We start from the raw sequence: 12682 nt of genomic DNA, 5'->3' as shown, positions 1-12682 counted from the left end.
GCACTGATAGGCAGCACTGGTGGTCATTGAGCACTGATAGGCACCATTGATGGCCACTGATAGGCTGCACTGATGCAAAGGCATTGATATGCGGCATTGATGAACACTAATAGGCAGCACTAATGGGCACTGATAAGCTGAACTGGTAAGTGCCATTGAAGAGCAATGATAAGTGGCACTGATAGGTGGCATTGATGAGCACTGATAGGCAGCATTCATAGGCTGCACTGATGGGCACTGATAGGTGGCATTGATGAGCACTGCTAGGAGGTGCTGATAGGCGGCATTGATGAATACTGATAGGTGGCACTGATGGGTATTTAGCACTGATAGGAAGCCTAATAGGTGGCACTGATAGACGTAATTGATGAGCACTGATAGGCGGCGTGGATGAGCACTGATGGGCACTGATAGGCAGCATTTATGAGCAATGATAGGTGGCACTTATGCGCGGAATATATGGGCACTGATAAATCAGGTAGGTCAGTGTAGGTGTCAGGTAGGTCAGTATAGGTATCAGGTAGGTCAGTGTAGTGCTCAGGTAGGTCTGCGTAGTGGTCAGGTAGGTAAGTGTAGGTGTCAGTGTAGCGACTAAATAGCTCAGTGTAGGGGTCAGGTAGCTCAGTGTAGGAATCAGGTAGCTCAATGTAGGTGTCAGGTAGGTCAGTGTAGGGGTCAGGTAGGTCAGTGTAGGAGTCAGGTATGTCAGTGTAGGTATCAGGTAGGTCAGTGTAGTGATCAGGTAGGTCTGTGTAGGGGTCAGTGTAGGTGTCAGTGTGGTGGTCAGGTTGTCAGGTTGTAGGAACCAGGTAGGTAAGCATAGGAATCAGGTAGCTCAGTGTAGGCTTCAGTGTAGGGGTCAGGTATGTCAGTGTAGGTGTCAGGTAGGCTAGAGTAGTGGTCAGGTAGGTCTGTGTACTGGTCTGGTAGGTCAGTACTACTGTACTAGTGGAAGGGACAACTGCAACTCCATGGGTTAGGGGGTGCACATTATTTACCTTGCCCCGGGCGCTGACAACCCACCCTATGCCACGGATTCCAACTCAGTATTGTACAGTGCCTTGAAAAATTATTCATACCCCTTGAAATTTTCCACATTTTGTCATGTTACAACCAAAATGTAACACAAAGTGGTACATAATTGTGAAATGGATGGCAAATGATAAATGGTTTTCAACATTTTTTACAAATAAATATGTGAAAAGTGTGGCATTTTTTTTTCAGTCAATACTTTGGAGAATCACCTTTCACTGCGATTACAGCTGCAAGTCTTTTTGAGGATGTCTTTACCAGCTTTGCACATCTAGAGAGTGACATTTTTGCCCATTCTCCTTTGCAAAATAGCTCAAGCTCTGTCAGAATGGACGGAGAGCATCCGTGAACAGCAACTTTTAAGTCTTGCCACAGATTCTCAATTGGGTTTAGGTCTAGACTTTGACTGGGCCATTCTAGTACATGAATCTGCTTTGATCTAAACCATTCCATTGTAGCTCTGGCTGTATGTTTAGTGTTGTTGTCCTACTGGAAGGTGAACCCCCACCCCAGTCTCAATTCTTTTGTAGACACTAACAGGTTTTCTTCTAAGATTGCCCTGTATTTGGCTCCATCAATCTTTACATAAACTTTGACCAGCATGTCCCTGCTGAAGAAAAGCATCCCCACATCATGATGCTGCACCCACCATGTTTCACAGTGTGAATGGTGTGTTCAGGGTGATCTGCAGTGTTAGTTTCCCGCCACACATAGCGTTTTGGTTTCAGGCCTCATCTGACCAGAGCACCTTCTTCCACATGTTTGCTGTGTCTCTCACATGGCTTCTGGTAAACTGCAAACTGGACTTCTTATGCCTTTCTTTAACCACTTGCTTACTGGGCACTTAAACACCCTTCCTGCCCAGACCAATTTTCAGCTTTCGGTGCTCTCACACTTTGAATGACAATTACTCAGTCATGCAACACTGTACCCAAATGAATTTTTTGTCCTTTTTTTCCCACAAATAGAGCTTTCTTTTGGTGGTATTTGATCACCTCTGGGGTTTTTATTTTTTGCGCTATAAATGGAAATAGACTGAAAATTTTGAAAAAAACGCATATTTCTTTGTTTCTGTGACAGAATTATGCAAATTATTAATTTTTCTTCATAAATTTTGGCCACAATTTATACTGCTACATATCTTTGGTAAAAATAACCCAAATTAGTGGATATTATTTGGTCTTTGTGAAAGTTAGAGAGTCTACAAGCTGTGGTGCGAATCGCACAAAATTGATCACATCTGATGTACTGGTGGACTATCTCGCTTCTTGTGACCCGAACAAGTCAGGAAAGTACAAATACCCCCCAAATGACCACTTTTTGGAAAGTAGACATTCCAAGGTATTTAGTAAGAGGCATAGTGAGCTTTTTGATGTTGTCATTTTTTTCCCACAATTCTTTGCAAAATTAAGATTTTTCATTTTTTTTTCGCCACAAAATTGTCATTGTAATAGGTTATTTCTCTCACATGGCATGTGTATACCACAAATGACACCCCCCAAAAAATTCTGCTACTCCTCCTGAGTATTACAATACCACATGTGTGGGACTTTTTCACAGCCTGGCCACATAGAGAGGCCCAACATGCAGGTAGAGCCATCATGTGTTCTAGGAACATAAATTACAAATCTAACTTGTTGACTACCTATTACACTTTTGAAGCACCAGGACAATGACACGTGACACTGATGACAGATGGCACTGATACGTGGCAATGATGACACTTATATGTGGCACTGATGACACGTGGCACTGATGACAGATGGCACTAATATGTGGCACTGATGACAGATGGCACTAATATGTGGCACTGATGACACGTGGCACTTATACGTGGCACTGATACGTGGCACTGAAGACACGTGGCACTAATACGTGGCACTGATGACAGATGGAACTAATACGTGGCACTAATACGTGCCACCGATGACAGATGGCACTAATACATGGCACCGATGACGCGTGACACTGATGACAGATGGCACTAATAAGTGGCATTGATGAAACGTGACACTGACAACAGATGGCACGTGACACTGACAGGTGGCACTGATGACAAATGGCACTGATACGTGGCACTGATGACAGATGGCACTAATACGTGGCACTGATGACAGATGGCACTATGTGGCACTGATGACACGTGGCACTGATGACAGATGGCACTTATACGTGGCACTGATGACAGATGGAACTGGGGACAAATGGCACTGACAACAGGTGGCACTGGGGGCAGGTGGCACTGGGGGCAGGTAGCACTGGGGTGGATGGCACTGGGGGCAGGTAGCACTGGGGTGGATGGCACTGGGGTGGATGGCACTGGGGCGGATGGCACTGGGGCAGGATGGCACTGCTGGGGGAGGATGGATGGCACTGCTGGGGGAGGATGGATGGCACTGCTGGGGGAGGATGGCACTTTTTTTTTACTTTTGCTTTGTTTTGATAAAAAAAAAAAAAAGAAGCAGAACGGCTGCCGCTGCAGCCGTTCATCTCTCCCCTCTCACACTCTGTCTGTGTGAGGAGGGAGAGCGGCGCTGAGAGATGATCTCATATGTTTACATATGAGATCATCTCCCATTGGACACGCCGATCGCGCTGTAAACGGCTGCTGTGATTGGCCGTTTACAGCGATCTGTGTTTGCCTGTCCCCGGGGGACACGGCGAACACAGAACTTCCGTGATGCGCGGCGGCGCGCATTGCGGAAGTAAACATTAGGACGTCCAGGGACGGCCACCCGGACGAACGCGCCTGCTCTATGGCCGTCATTCGGCTATAGGGCGGGGGCGCGAGGTGGTTAAACAATGGCTTTCTTCTTGCCACTCTTCCATAAAGGCCAGATTTGTGTAGTGCACGTCTAATAGTTGTCTTGTGGACAGATTCAACCACCTGTGCTGTGGATCTCTGCAGCTCCTCCAGAGTTACTATGGGCCTCTTGGCTACTTCTCTGATTAATGCTCTTCTTGCCCAGCCTGTCAGTTTAGGTGGACGGACATGTCTTGGTAGGTTTGAAATTGTGCCATACTCTTTCCATTTTTGGATGATGGATTGAACAGCGCACCTTGAGATGTTCAAAGCTTGGGATATTTTTTTATAACTTAATCCTGGTTTAAACTTCTCCACAACTTTATCCCTGACCTGTCTGGTGTGTTCTGTGGCCTTCATGATGCTGTTTGTTCACTAAGGTTCTCTAACAAACCCCCGAGGGCTTCACAGAAGAGCTGTATTTATACTGAGATTAAATTACACACAGGTGGACTATATTTACTAATTAGGTGACTTCTGAAGGCAATTGGTTCCACTAGATTTTAGTTAGGGGTATCAGAGTAAAGGGGGCTGAATACAAATGCACGCCACACTTCAGATATTTATTTGTTAAAAAATTGGAAAACCATTTATCATTTTCCTTTTATTTCACAATTATATGCTACTTTGTGTTGGTCTATCACATAAAATATGACAAAATGTGGAAAATTTCAAGGGGTATGAATATTATTTCTAGGTACTGTATATCACTGGTGAATGTTTGGTGGTTGTAAATGCTCAAGGTTTTTTTTTTTTAGGTAAAAAACCTTCTTTGTGCAGTGGTGTGCACAAGAGCAGTGGCTCTCTGAGGTCTCTCCTCCTCATTGGTTGAGACAGTAACGGGAGCTATTGGCTCTCGTTACTGTCGATCAGAGCCAGTGAGCCAATGAGGGGAGAGCAGGGGTGGGGCCGAGCCGCACTCTGTGTCTGAATAGACAGACAGAGCAGTAGATTTGAAGGGAGTCTTCTGGGGTGCCCAATGGCAAGCTGCTTGCTATGGAGGCACTCAGCAGGAGGGAGGGGCCAGGAGTGCCAATGGGGGACAGAAGAAGAGGAAGATCTGGGCTCCTCTTTGCAAAACCATAATACAGAGCAGGTAAGTATAACAAGGTTTTTTTTGTTTTGTTTTGTTTTGTTTTTGAAATAGCCTTTAATATCATTATATGATATTTAATATCATATATAATAGAGGGAAAAAAAAAAAATATATATATATATATATATAAAAGCATGTATATAAGTGTTAATGAACCAACGTCTCTGCAACTAAACACAGAAGCCACTCCTTCTTAAATGAACCATCGCCAGGGAAAAAGTTTCAATTCATCCAAAATGAACAGACAACTAATATTCAACTTGCTTCTTCATGCAGCACTTCAATATCTTTGTGAAATTTAAAAATCCTGTGTCCATCCGCCACTCTGCTAGACAGACATTCTCCAGCTTAAAGCCAAACTTTACCATGTAGTTGCCCACCCCATTCATTTGTTCAGATCTTCTTGCAAGGTCTCCACATCCTGCAGAGAGGTTATTGCCCTGCTTAGCTTAGTATCGTCCGCAAATACTGAGATTGAACTATTACCTTGATTTTGGACTGCCTATGCAGTTCAAAAAGCATCAAACTGCGTTCGACGTGAAAGGGTCCTTAAGGCAAATGATTTGTTTTCCATTTGTTAGATTTCAGTGCTAGATATCCTCAGTTTACTTCAATATATGGGAATTTTTAACACTAAAGTCACTTTCATATTTACTGAAAGACCCTTGAGATATGCATTAGATCAGTTAAATTCTTTGTGCTATAATAAAACATAGCAGCACTTCAAGTGATATAAATAGCATCTGTCAAACAGTCCAAATGCATTGAAGAAATGAATAACTCATGAGAACATGGACTGTCGTGGGGCTAGGTAAGTATGTACTGTATCTGAAATAACAATAAAATTAAACCTGTCACAAGCAAATATGAAATTCACACATATGGCTTCCAAATCCCACAGGGTACAGGTGAGCCTGCTTTAGAATCACACCGTAACTGAAATGTAATAAACATACAACATGGAAGAAATGCCTAGCAATATAGGTAAAAAAAATCATATAGAAAAAGCCACTGAATGTAAGGACAAATTTGTATATATATATTTTTAAAGGTAATCCGTTTAAATTTTAAATACTTCCATCTCTAGTATGGGCATGTGAAGCCCACTAGCGTTCTCTTCCTGGATATGATGATGCTGGATACCCAGCATGCACCGTCCATTCTCGCATGCGCCGCTTACACAGGGTGCAGGGAAAGAATGAAAGAATTATTATGTTTTTGCCATAACAACGGTCGGCAAAGGAGGAAGTGCCTGCCCCATTGTTGCCTTTGCTTGTGTCATTTCTGGTTTCTAAACAACGCAATTCCAGCCTTCGGCGCTGCCCACTGACTCCTGGGAAAGATGACACACACACACTGCGCAAAGGGCTATGATGCCAAATGCCACGCACCCGGAAGTGTCAGAATAGAAGGGACCCCATAGCAACAGTGATTACTGAGTGAGTAAAAAAAAAATATTTTTTCAAAATGTTGCTGCTCAAGGAGAATGCTATGGATTGATGTAAAGTTTATTTTATAGGTGGGACTCTGCTTTAACCACTTCCCGACCGCCGCACGACGATGTACGTCGACAGCATGGCACGGGCAGGCATATGGGCGTACATGTACGTCCCTGCCTTCCCGCGGGTCGGGGGCCCGATCGGGCCCCCGCCCGGTGCCAGCGGCGGTCGGTATCCGTGCAGGAGCGATCGGTGATGAGGGGGCGGCCATTCATTCATGGCCACCCCCTCGCGATCGCTCCTGAAGAATGGGAGTGAAGAATTGCATCACTTCCTCTCCTGTAATGTAAACACAGGAGAGGAAGTGATGTAATCTCTCCTCCGTGTCGGTATTTTTCGTTCCGGCACCGAGGAGAGAGGATCGGTGAGTTGCACAAACACTACACTACACAGTAGAACATGCCAGGCACACTCACACCCCCCCTTTACCCCCCGATCACCCCCCCCAATTACCCCTGCCCCCCCAGTCACAGTGACACCAATGCATTTTTTTTTTTTTTGCATTGGTGTCATTTGTGACTGTAATAACTGTTAGGGCAGTTAGGGTTAGCCCCCTTTAGTTCTAATGTACCCCCCTAACCCCCCCAATAAAGGTTTAACCCCGTGATCACCCCCCGTCGCCAGTGTCACTAAGGCTGGGTTCACATTGCAGCGGTTTATGAGAACGGATGTGATTCGCACCGCACTGCAGTGCAAATCACATCCGATCTCTGCGATTCGAGTTCAGCCATTCGCCGCACCCGCCGCACCCGCCGCAAATTCGCACGGGACCCTTTTTTTGGTCCGCAGCAGAATCGGATCGCATGGGTGTTCACACCATGCGATCCGAGTTTGCAGATCGCACTGCGATATGCGAACTGATCTGGGGGTGTCATTAACATGTCACTGACACTCCTAGCAGTTCGCATAGGGCAGTGTGAACTGCCGCCGGGAGGCATGCGATGCGGGAACCCGCCGCGGATTCGTGGCGTTCCCGCATCACTCCAGTGTGAACCCAGCCTAATAAGCGATCATTTTTCTGATCGCTGTATTAGTGTCACAGGTGACGCTAGTTAGGCAGGTAGGTATTTAGGTTCGCCGCAGCTTTTTATAGCGCCAGGGACCCCCATATACTACCGCATAAAGCCCCCTGATTGCCCCCTAGTTAACCCTTTCACCAGTGATCACCATATAACTGTTACAGGTGACGCTGGTTGGTTAGTTATTTTTTTATAGTTTCAGGGCACCCGCCATTTATTACCTAATAAAGGTTTAACCCCCTGATCACACGGCGGGTGTCATTTGTGACTGTAATAACTGTTAGGGCAGTTAGGGTTAGCCCCCTTTAGTTCTAAGGTACCCCCTAACCCCCCCAATAAAGGTTTAACCCCGTGATCACCCCCCGTCGCCAGTGTCACTAAGGCTGGGTTCACATTGCAGCGGTTTATGAGAACGGATGTGATTCGCACCGCACTGCAGTGCAAATCACATCCGATCTCTGTGCGATTTGAGTTCAGCCATACAGATAGTATGGCTGAATTCGCGTTGCACCCGCCGCAAACTCGCACGGGACCCTTTTTTTGGTCCGCAGCAGAATCGGATCGCATGGGTGTTCACACCATGCGATCCGAGTTTTCAGATCGCACTGCGATATGCGAACTGATCTGGGGGTGTCATTAACATTTCATTGACACTGCCGCCGGGAGGCATGCGATGCGGGAACCCGCCGCGGATTCGTGGCGTTCCCGCATCGCTCCAGTGTGAACCCAGCCTAATAAGCGATCGTTTTTCTGATCGCTGTATTAGTGTCACAGGTGACGCTAGTTAGGCAGGTAGGTATTTAGGTTAGCCGCAGCTTTTTATAGCGCCAGGGACCCCCATATACTACCGCATAAAGCCCCCTGATTGCCCCCTAGTTAACCCTTTCACCAGTGATCACCATATAACTGTTACAGGTGACGCTGGTTGGTTAGTTGTTTTTTTATAGTTTCAGGGTACCCGCCATTTATTACCTAGTCTCACTAGTGTACCCGTAAATTTAGGGGTGTCTACTTTCCAAAATGGGGTCATTTGGGGGGGTTTGTGCCATCTTGGCATTTTATGGCCTTCAAAACTGTAACGCCCTTAGAAAGCCTGAAGGCGGTGCTTGGTTCTCGGGGCCCCGTACGCGGCTAGGCTCCCAAAAAGTCCCACATATGTGGTATCCCCATACTCAGGAGAAGCAGCAGAATTTATTTTGGGGTGTCATTTCACATATGCCCATGGCATGCGTGAGCAATATATCATTTAGTGACAACTTTGTGTAAAAAAAAAAAAAAAAGGTACCCCCTAACCCCCCCAATAAAGGTTTAACCCCGTGATCACCCCCCGTCGCCAGTGTCACTAAGGCTGGGTTCACATTGCAGCGGTTTATGAGAACGGATGTGATTCGCACCGCACTGCAGTGCAAATCACATCCGATCTCTGTGCGATTTGAGTTCAGCCATACAGATAGTATGGCTGAATTCGCGTTGCACCCGCCGCAAACTCGCACGGGACCCTTTTTTTGGTCCGCAGCAGAATCGGATCGCATGGGTGTTCACACCATGCGATCCGAGTTTTCAGATCGCACTGCGATATGCGAACTGATCTGGGGGTGTCATTAACATTTCATTGACACTGCCGCCGGGAGGCATGCGATGCGGGAACCCGCCGCGGATTCGTGGCGTTCCCGCATCGCTCCAGTGTGAACCCAGCCTAATAAGCGATCGTTTTTCTGATCGCTGTATTAGTGTCACAGGTGACGCTAGTTAGGCAGGTAGGTATTTAGGTTAGCCGCAGCTTTTTATAGCGCCAGGGACCCCCATATACTACCGCATAAAGCCCCCTGATTGCCCCCTAGTTAACCCTTTCACCAGTGATCACCATATAACTGTTACAGGTGACGCTGGTTGGTTAGTTGTTTTTTTATAGTTTCAGGGTACCCGCCATTTATTACCTAGTCTCACTAGTGTACCCGTAAATTTAGGGGTGTCTACTTTCCAAAATGGGGTCATTTGGGGGGGTTTGTGCCATCTTGGCATTTTATGGCCTTCAAAACTGTAACGCCCTTAGAAAGCCTGAAGGCGGTGCTTGGTTCTCGGGGCCCCGTACGCGGCTAGGCTCCCAAAAAGTCCCACATATGTGGTATCCCCATACTCAGGAGAAGCAGCAGAATTTATTTTGGGGTGTCATTTCACATATGCCCATGGCATGCGTGAGCAATATATCATTTAGTGACAACTTTGTGTAAAAAAAAAAAAAAAAGTTTGTAATTTTCCCACAACTTGTGGCAAAATATAAAATATTCCATGGACTCAACATGCCTCTCAGCAAATAGCTTGGGGTGTCTACTTTCTAAAATGGGGTCATTTGTGGGGGTTTTGTGCCATCTTGGCATTTTATGGCCTTCAAAACTGTAATAGGTAGTGAGAAGTGAAATCAAAAATTTACGCCCTTAGAAAGCCTGATGGCGGTGCTTGGTTTTCGGGGCCCCGTACGCGGCTAGGCTCCCAAAAAGTCCCACATATGTGGTATCTCCGTACTCAGGAGAAGCAGCAGAATTTATTTTGGGGTGTCATTTCACATATGCCCATAGCATGTGTGAGCAATATATCATTTAGTGACAACTTTGTGTAAAAAAAAAAAAAAAAAAAAAGTTTGTAATTTTCCCGCAACTTGTGGCAAAATATAAAATATTCCATGGACTCAACATGCCTCTCAGCAAATAGCTTGGGGTGTCTACTTTCTAAAATGGGGTCATTTGTGGGGGTTTTGTGCCATCTTGGCATTTTATGGCCTTCAAAACTGTAATAGGTAGTGAGAAGTGAAATCAAAAATTTACGCCCTTAGAAAGCCTGAAGGCGGTGCTTGGTTTTCGGGGCCCCGTACGCGGCTAGGCTCCCAAAAAGTACCACATATGTGGTATCCCCGTACTCAGGAGAAGCAGCAGAATTAATTTTGGGGTGTCATTTCACATATGCCCATAGCATGTGTGAGCAATATATCATTTAATGACAACTTTGTGTAAAAAAAAAAAAAAAAAAGATTTTTGTCATTATTCAATCGCTTGAGGCAAAAAAATAAAATATTCAATGGGCTCAACATGCCACTTATCAATTTCCTTAGGGGGTCTACTTTCCAAAATGGGGTCATTGGGGGGGTTTTGTACTGCCCTGCCATTTTAGCACCTCAAGAAATGAGATAGGCAGTCGTAAACTAAAAGCTGCGTAAATTCCAGAAAACGTACCTTAGTTTGTAGATGTGACAACTTTTGCGCAAACCAATAAATATACAGTTATTGACTTTTTTTTTACCAAAGACATGTGGCTGAATACATTTTGGCCTAAATGTATGACTAAAATTGAGTTTATTGGATTTTTCTAATAACAAAAAGTAGAAAATATCATTTTTTTTCAAAATTTGCGGTCTTTTTACGTTTATATCACAAAAAATAAAAATCGCAGAGTCAGTCAAATACCTTTAAAAGAAAGCTCTATTTGTGGGAAGAAAAGGATGCAAATTTCGTTTGGGTACAACATTGCATGACCGCGCAATTACCAGTTAAAGCAGCGCAGTGCCAAAGTGTAAAAAGACCTCTGGTCATTTACCAGCAAAATGGTCCGGTCTGAAAGTGGTTAAGTGCAACATAGAAAAGTCAGGTCACCATCCTGGATATGCTGTTTGGAGGGTTTGTGTGAATTCAAATCCTCTGACAATTTAAACAGCTCCAATATTTGTATTCCATCTGTGTAGATGCATACCCCACTTTTAAGTACACAATGGGGTTTATTTACTAAAGCTGGAAAGTGCAAAATCAGGTTCACTTCTGCATAGAAACCAATGAGATTGCAGGTTTTATTACCAAAGCTTAATTGAACAAGCTGTGATTAGAAGCTCATTGGTTTCTATGCAGAAGTGAGCCTGATTTTGCACTTTCCAGCTTTAGTAAATAAACCCCATTGTTTACTTAAAAGTGGGGTATGCCTGTATATATCTGTTTGCCTGAAAGTTAGCTTTAAAGCATTATTTAATGCAAAAAACGAAAATGTATTATATTCCAGATTACCAATTCTAAGCCCTTGTACACACTGTCGGAGAATCCGTCGGAATGTGTCCTATCGGACTGTGTCATCGGATAATCCGACTGTGTGTGGTATGCATCGGACTGATTCCGTCGGAATATCCGTCGGACCCAATTTTCCAACATGTTGGAAATATTTCCCGACCAACTGGTCCGATCGGACATACTCCGATCATGTATAGAGCATTTTGATCGGACCAAGTGCCACACATGCTCAGATCAAATTCCTACATCAAAGCTATTGGCTACTAGCCTGAATGTAGTCCCATCAAAACGAAATTACGTCATCACGTTCTGAAAGATCGGATTTTTTCGCCAACTTTGTCCGACCGTGTGTATGCAACAGTTTCGGACAAGATCCAATGGACAAAATCTGACGGGCAAAATCCGGCGGATTTGGTTGTGGAAATCTCCGACCGTGTGTCCAGGGGCTTAGATGTGGTGGCTGCATTTGTTTTTTTTTTCCTTATGCTTTTATCTTTGTTTTTCCTTGTTGATCCCACCAGTAAGCCTGTTATTTTTTAACAGACCAAGCTATGCAGCAAAAGTGGCAGTTAGAGGGTTGAGACAAAGTATTTAAGGAAGAATTTCAGGTACCGGTATTGATTTTTTGCACACTTTCATTGATTCAGCCATGTAACTATGCATGTAGCATACCTGGCCCAAGGCCCTTAGAAGCTTGAAATCACTGTAATAGACACATCTAGACATGGGTCCCATGCTGAGCGACTGCCCTGTTGCATTCCGATCACAGGAAATCAACCACTCCACACAGGCTACATTCAAAGAATTCTTTGCGTTTTCTCAATGAATGAAAAGTGTTCTTTAATTGGATGAGATGAGAGGTGGGCTGGTGACATCACACTCTCCACCTTGTCTAATCAGAGAATTCTTTGCACACATTGAGAGAACTCAAAGCAGTCTGTGAATGTAGCCCAAGCCAAAGTGGCTGATGACCTGTGCTCAGAATGCAGCAAGGCAGCTGCTCAGCACAGGACCCAGAATCTAGTGAAGATCACTACAGGTGTCCTTCAGGGACCCACGGGTATGATACAGTATATGTGTAGTTACATTAGTTCAAGCTAGATCAACTATGTGAAAATACCATACCTGAAATTCTTCATTAAAACTAGCAGGGGTCAGCTTTTATTCATTCATTCATTCATGTAAAA

This window comes from Lithobates pipiens, unplaced genomic scaffold (assembly GCF_037356315.1).
Source record: "Lithobates pipiens isolate NorthernLeopardFrog02 unplaced genomic scaffold, aLitPip1_a1.2 Scaffold_18, whole genome shotgun sequence".
Taxonomy (NCBI): domain Eukaryota; kingdom Metazoa; phylum Chordata; class Amphibia; order Anura; family Ranidae; genus Lithobates; species Lithobates pipiens.
Note: the sequence above shows the minus strand (reverse complement) of the source record.